The sequence below is a fragment of the Carlito syrichta genome, unplaced genomic scaffold (assembly GCF_000164805.1).
Source record: "Carlito syrichta isolate Samal-C Ts95f unplaced genomic scaffold, Tarsius_syrichta-2.0.1 Scaffold313431, whole genome shotgun sequence".
Classification (NCBI taxonomy): Eukaryota; Metazoa; Chordata; class Mammalia; order Primates; family Tarsiidae; genus Carlito; species Carlito syrichta.
The window spans coordinates 362,120-369,474 of record NW_007257527.1 but is presented as its reverse complement, the minus strand read 5'-3'; positions in this window follow the sequence as shown (position 1 = coordinate 369,474).

Below are 7,355 nucleotides of genomic sequence, written 5' to 3'. Positions count from 1 at the left end.
TTTTTTGGCATATGTACCTTCCTGCTTGCCTGCCTACTTCCAGATTCAGTCATTCATTATACAAAGGATCTTCAACTTCTGGTTTGCACACCACAAATTGGCAAATGGTTGAGTTTCCTACAAGTCCATTTCCTTTCCTTCTTTCTCTTATGCTTCCTTCAGTATATACCAATTTTGGAAAACAAAAGCTTACAGAGTCATGGCTACTGAGAGTTCCTTCCCTTTGCTCACCAAATATGCAAACACACACAGATGCACACAATCAAAACTCACATGCTCACCATATACTACCCCCATTTAGAGGCAGAATACCTCTAAGACTTCATATAGAAGGCTTTACAGAGGTCTGTGTTTGGGACTTTAACAATGCTTATAGGTCTGTCAGTGTCAGAAATGGAATCTAATGAACCAGGCAAAGTATAGGCTAGGTAGGATAACAAGAAATAAGGTTATGAGTATTCTAGTGCTGAGATCACACAACTACAATGAGTTATATCTACTACACCCCTGACACTTTAAACAAGGATGGCCCATTTTCCCAAATTACAGACAGTACAAAATGCCCAATCTAAGCAACAGTATCTTCCTACATATCCAGTTATTCTGTTGTTCCCTACACCCACTGCCCCGGCTCTCTAATTCTTTGGCTTCATCATGTGTAGATTTTCACAATTCATTTCAGAACCTCCTACTTTAGGCAGTTCCACCTGGTTTGCCCTCTCTGGTTTACTGACCTTGGTCCAGTCTGACTCTCGGTCTGCATGACCCTTGACTTTAATGAAAATACCATTTCCCACTCCTAGGGGTATGGTTCTATACCAGTTTCAGCCCCAAAAGGCCCCACAGGGGTATGGGAGACAGGGAGAAGAAAGGGACACAAAAGTAGATCTGTTTTTTAAAGTGCTTGCCTTCAGATGGTGCCATGTGGTTGTAGCATATTTAGGAATAATATTAGTTTCCAGACTTTCACAAGGTCAAAGTACACAGGCCAGGACAGTTACAATTTCAAATGTCCATGCTAGTCTTGTAGTAAGAAACAGATTAAGTTTGCCAAATTTCAGTTCAAACAATAAATCACAATGACCATAAGAAATAATATAATGACTTATATTTATATTATATATATTATATATTATTGTGTTATATATGTTATTTTATATTATATAAAGACTCCAACTTTACAAGCAGCCAATTAGTTCACAAACAACAATAAAAACATTTTTAGTACACACAAAATATTAAAGGGTTTTTCCACTGTGGAATCCCTGAAATCAGTTGTTTTATTTTTAAACAGTTAGCTCAAATTGTATGACAATACCAGCTATACCATCCTTTCTGTATTGAAATAAAGATTAAAACTAAAGCCTGGGGAAAAAGAAAATAAGCATTTTCTACTTTTCATGTATGAGAGCTGTGTTGTACAATGAAATTGCCACTAGCCACATGCAGTTAAATTTAAATTAATGGAAATGAAATATAATATATAATTAAATACATAATTAAAAATTCAGTTTTTCAGCCACACTAGTCTTATTTCTGGTGCTCAATAGCCACATGCAGTTGGTGACAACTGTATGGGACAGTTCAGACATTAAGCATTCCTGTCCTCTCAGGAAGTTTTACCTGACAGTCTGTGTTAAAGAATTCACTCTACATTTGTTTTTCTGTGAGGACCAATTTACCTTGACAAAAAGCTAAAACCTTTCAGAATATTTTTATGATAGATAAATAGACCTGTCAAAACATTTTGAAACTTTATAAACAGATAGTATATACAGTTACCAGGTAAACTTGAATCTTCACATTCATCTTTTTAAAAAAATTCCTTCAAATTTATGAGCTTAGGAACATACTAAGTTTTTCTAAAAAGACATTATTTTCTTAATGTATAAACAGAAAAATTAAAGAATCCTGTTTTACTGAATAATTAGGCCTTCAATAATTCACATGAGTAATAGGTCATTTTGGGGTTTAACCCCTGCTTCCATTATTCCTGACCACCCGGTCAACTGACAGATGTCTCACTTTGGGTGTACACAACAGAACACCGGGTATCTGTTTCACATACATCTGTTCCCAAACAGCTTAGGCAGATTAATACTTAGAGTATACTCTGCTCTGCTAAGTCCCACATAATCACTAACTCTTCCTGTTTTAAAATTGATTTTCTCATTTTCACGTTCTTCCACATTATCTTTCATGTTGCTAAGTTTCTAGTATGTAAATTTCTACATAAGCTCAAGAAAACCATTTTGACTCTCCTATAACAATAAGAAACACATTCAAGACCTCATTTTGAAGTCCAGCTTTCTCAGATTTTTCTAGTCACTGCTCTAATTCAGCTGAGTTCAGAGTCGTGGTAGAAATACCCCTTTGGAAAAAAAAAAAAACATGAACTTGGTAACTTGAGGTAAGAAGTAAGTGAAGAGTAGAGTTCTAAATCATAATGAATATTTGAGATCTTAATTTTATTTTTAAATAAATAATATTTGAATGCTAATCAAACATATTATAAAATCTTTGCTCAGAAATCTGATAGCGAATACAGAAACATGAAACAGAATGAAGAATGAGCTACTCCTTTTGTCCATCATGACAAATCTGCTTACAACCAGCCTTGACAAACTCTTTTCTTCCAGAAAATATTTTCTTCCTTTCCAACAAGACCTGTGCCAAAGAGACTGCCCATCTCTCATCACTGTGCCCTGAAACCAAGGACCAAGAGCAAAGTGCTTTGGCTTCTTTTTCCTACGTGGTTCTCCTAATTAGAAATTCATCAGGACTGCGAAGCTCCTGCTGTAAAATACAACACCCCTCCACACACAACAGAGAGCTGGCCCCATTGACCATTCGAATTTTGCTATGATTTATTTAATTTGACAAAATGCCCTAACAACTAAGGTCTGTAGAAATAGATTTTTCTTTAAAATGAAACTTCACAGGTGGTCAGTGTTGATTGTACTTAGTGACAATATGATACAGACACTTCATTTTGTAACTCATAGTGTTAAATAACTTGCCCAAAGTCGGTTACACGCTTTGATATTTGCTGAAGACAAGATCTCAGGGACTTCGGTGTCCACTCCTGAAACTTTACCTACACCACAGATGGAAACAGACTATGGACAGCTGGAGGAGGGAAGCTAGAAAATACCCTGTAGTGCTTTTCTTACTTCAAGGTGTTATCCATTAGGAAATTATGAAGTTAATTTGATGAATCATAATCAGCATTTGTTTGTAATAGAAACAGAATGTCAGGGTAACTCTCACATGTTTTGTGGAACTTTTATCTTAATAAAATCACACATCAGCACAGAAATATATATAATGTCTGTCAATCCCTAAAGAACAGTCACTTCAGAGGACCAAGGAAGAGTGGAGGAGACATGTGTACCTAATGAGGGATAGCACTGTAGGCACTTGGCATCTCTGTCACAGAGATCCCTAAATAGGTCATTCTTTAATGTACAAAGGTATGAGCTTAATATTATCTAATCCTACCAATTACCTACTCTCTCCCCCCCCATAAGTTTTTCTTTATAGGAAATAGATTAAAATATTTTATTTATTCACACAGAATAGTAAGCAAATTTTGCTTTGGGGATACACAAAAATGTTTTTATCTTTTGCTTCAATCTAACATTTCAAATAAAAGTTTACCCTTGGTAAACATACGTTCCTAGAAGTTTGTCTTTGGTTGAGATGTAAAACAATGCCAGGTGATCAGTGATGCTTTTGAAAATATTGAACCCTGAAAATATCTGATCCAGGAACAGCAAAAGCTAAGGGTTAAATTATGAAATATGCAAATTAGTCCATGACATCTGACCACGTCTCCTCTGTAAACTTTATTCTCACTTTTTGGTACCTCACATCCAGTCCCTGGTACCATGTTGAGGGATGGCCGCACTGGGGCACTGCATTTGACCTGCTCTGCCTTGGCAGGTCTTATGATCAAGACTTGTCTAACCTTTTGCATTTGGCCTCAAAAAAATTCACCTGATCCCTCTCTCTTCAGGATTTTGCTCTCTCCTAGGTCACAGACAGCCAGTTTGACAATTACCTTTTATATCAACACAAATAAACTCATGTGTGATTCTACAAGTAAAATGGCCATAATCTGAGATTGTAACAGGAAGATAGCCAGGCACCACTGCAAGCAATAAAAAAGATATTTTCTGAATTGATAATGCCTTTTTGCACACACAGTTTTTATTATAATTGTAGCATCCTAATCTATCTATGCCCTGCTCCGTGCTTTCTGTTCTGCAGCCGAGCAAGACAGAACCTTCCCATCATGAACTTCACAATGGAGAAGTGGGCTGACATTAGCTACTACATTAAAAATTATAAAATAATGCAAAGTTGAAAAGACCTCCAAGGAGCTTAACATGTAATAAGAATAAACAAAGTTTTAGTCATTGTCTCAGGGTAGGAAATCCAATTATGCCTAAACATAAAACTTATAATGAATCTTTATTAATTTTAATAAATGTAAACATGTCATCAATTTTTTAAAAAAGCACAAATTTCCTGTAGCTAGAAGGGCAAGGAAAAGATACCATACACAGAGAAATTTTATTTGCAATTCTTTCTATTACAGAATGATAAAATATGAGAAAAGTATTGGGAAATACAGATGCAGAGATAGGCAGGAGCCAAGCATAGAAATCTTGTGCCACGTTTAGGGAGCATATCTCTCATCCCTTTCTCTATTTCAGAGGGTTTTAAACAGAAGTCATATTCCTTCTAGGCAAAGGGGAACCCAAGCAGATAGACTCAGGGTCTTTCATCCACTACTCCAATCAAGGAATTTCCATTATTAATCTCTTATACATTGGGGATCCATTTAAGAATTTTTTAAAGAGCTCTGATGCTTAAAATGGCAGGGGAAGGGAATACTGCTCTTGTCAGTAATGAGGGGTTGGTATTGTCAGTAATGAGGGGTTGTAGTCATCAAGTTACAATGCAATAGGCAAAACTAAAGTTTGTGAGACTAGTAAACCAGTAACAGATTCATTCAACAAGTATTAATTATTTATATTCCAGGCACTCATCAAGGTGCTGACAGTATACATATGTCCTGAACATCTTCCTTTTTCTCTACCTGCTCTGTGCCCTGGGAGGCCACACTGTATGAACTACGTCAAGTGATCCCCTTTCCCTCTGACTTACAGTTGGCTTTGGACTGTGGAATGGGCCAGAAAAGAGGGAACTTGGGTAATTTGGTACCTATCTCTCTCCCTGCAGGATTGGTTGAGGAAATCAGCCAAGGCAAGACAAAAGCCACAGCTACTGTCTAGTGACCTCCACATAGTCTCTCTGAATCCATCCTCAGGCACCTGCTCCTTTACTAAACCTTTTGGGTTTAAGATTGGCATCACCTGCCCATCTATTATTAGTCCCAAGAGTACTTCACTATCCCTACCTCCTACCTATGCCTTTATAAATACTACCTTTTAAAAACTCTTCTCAAGTTACCCTAGTATAAATGTGCCATTTGTTCCCTATTAGGACAATCAATAATATAATTAACAAAAATCCTTGCCATCTTGATTTGGTATGGAAGACATACAGTAAAAATTATATAGTATATAAGAAGATAAATGAGCCGGGCTCAGTGGCTCAGCCTGTAATCCCGCGCCTTGGGAGGCTGAGGTGAGTGGATTGCCTGAGCCCGTGGGTTCGAGACCTGCCTGGGCAACTTGGCAAGACCTCATCTCTACAATAAATCAAAAATCTAGCCGGGCATGGTAGCGCGCGCCTTAGTTCCAGCTACTTGGAAGGCTGAGGCGGAAGGATCGCCGGAGCCCAGCAGGTGGAGGCTGCGGTGGCCGGGAGCGGCCACTGCACTCCAGTCTGGGCGAGAGAGTGAGACTCCAACTCAAAAAAAAAAAAAAAAAAAAAAAGAAAAGAAGAAGAAGAAGATAAATGCCACTGAAGAATATAAGGCAGTAAAAGCCAGAAAGTGTAAAAAAAGAAAGGTGCCCAGAGAAAGCCTTTCTAAGAAGATAATGTTTGAGCACAGGCTCAAAGGAAGTGAAGAAGTAGGAGTCAAGTGAGAGATTGCAAAGGCCCAAGCTAGGGTGGTGATTGGCTGGACAGAAAAGGAAGGTAAATTTGAAAAATATTTAGCATTGGTGACTGTTTAGAAGTAGTGAGTGAGAGATAGTTAGGCTGGGGTTGCTTTCAGAATCTTGACTTTAGATAACATTCTAGATAGTTTCCTAATTACTCTTTCACATATTAAGCCAAAATATTTATTATTTATATATGTAATTTATGATCCATCCAACAAGAGCTACAAGGAATTCTAGTTATCATCCTAATTATTATCCCATAGCTTACATACACACACCAAAAAAAAAAAAAGGGGCTAAATATTCTGACAACGGATGCTGAATAATTAGTGGGTTCCATAACTGCAATTGGGAACACAAGTCCAAGAGTCATTCTAAGGGACAAGAAGAGTTGTTTTTCGTGTGGACTTACAAAATTTATGGCACTCCTGAAGGTAAATGATGGTAAATGAGAACAATAGTGGGTGACACTGCTCAGAGAGCGTGTGATGTGTAACAACAGATCAGCCCAGACTCCTTGAGAACACCAAAATCTGACAGGCAGACAGGATGAGGTCCCTATGGAAGACAGATAAACTAGGTCCTAGTGGTGTTACAGAAACCAAGAGAGCTGAGTCAAAGTCAAATGAAGAATTAATACAGAAAGGTAAGGGCTGAAATTTCCCAGTTGATTGGGCAATTAAAAGAAAGCTGCTAACCTTTGCCTGAGCTGTTTCAGCAGAGAGAAGGAACAAAGCTAGGCCTCAGATGGTTGAGGAATAATTAAGAGGCGAACTGATGGAGTCGGGGAGAGTAAACCAATTTTTTAATAACTATATCAGAGCAAGTAAGAAAAAAAGCAGGGTAACAGCTAGAGAGCAAAGCTTGCAGATCAAATCAGGGGATGGTTAGTATGGGAGAGTCTTGAACATCTCTCTATGCTTAAGCAAAAAAGCTGGGAAAGAACAAAAGCTGGAAACCTAAGAAAGAGAGTATAACAAATGACACAAATTCCTAGTTGAGGCGAAAGGGATAGGATAAGTTAATCTTGAAGAGAGATGACTACATCTATTATGTGGTCATGGGTGGAAGCAAATAAAGTGGAATGAAGGTGAAAGTCACTAAAATAGAAGAGGTCTAGAAACTAGAACATCTGAAACTTCAATAGTGACTATGATATGACCATCCCAATGTAAAGACTTGAGATAAAGACGAACACTGTGAACCAGAAAATGGAGTTTTAAATAAATATAAAGGAAAAGCTGGACAAAACTTTATACTTTCTCCGCCCTGGAG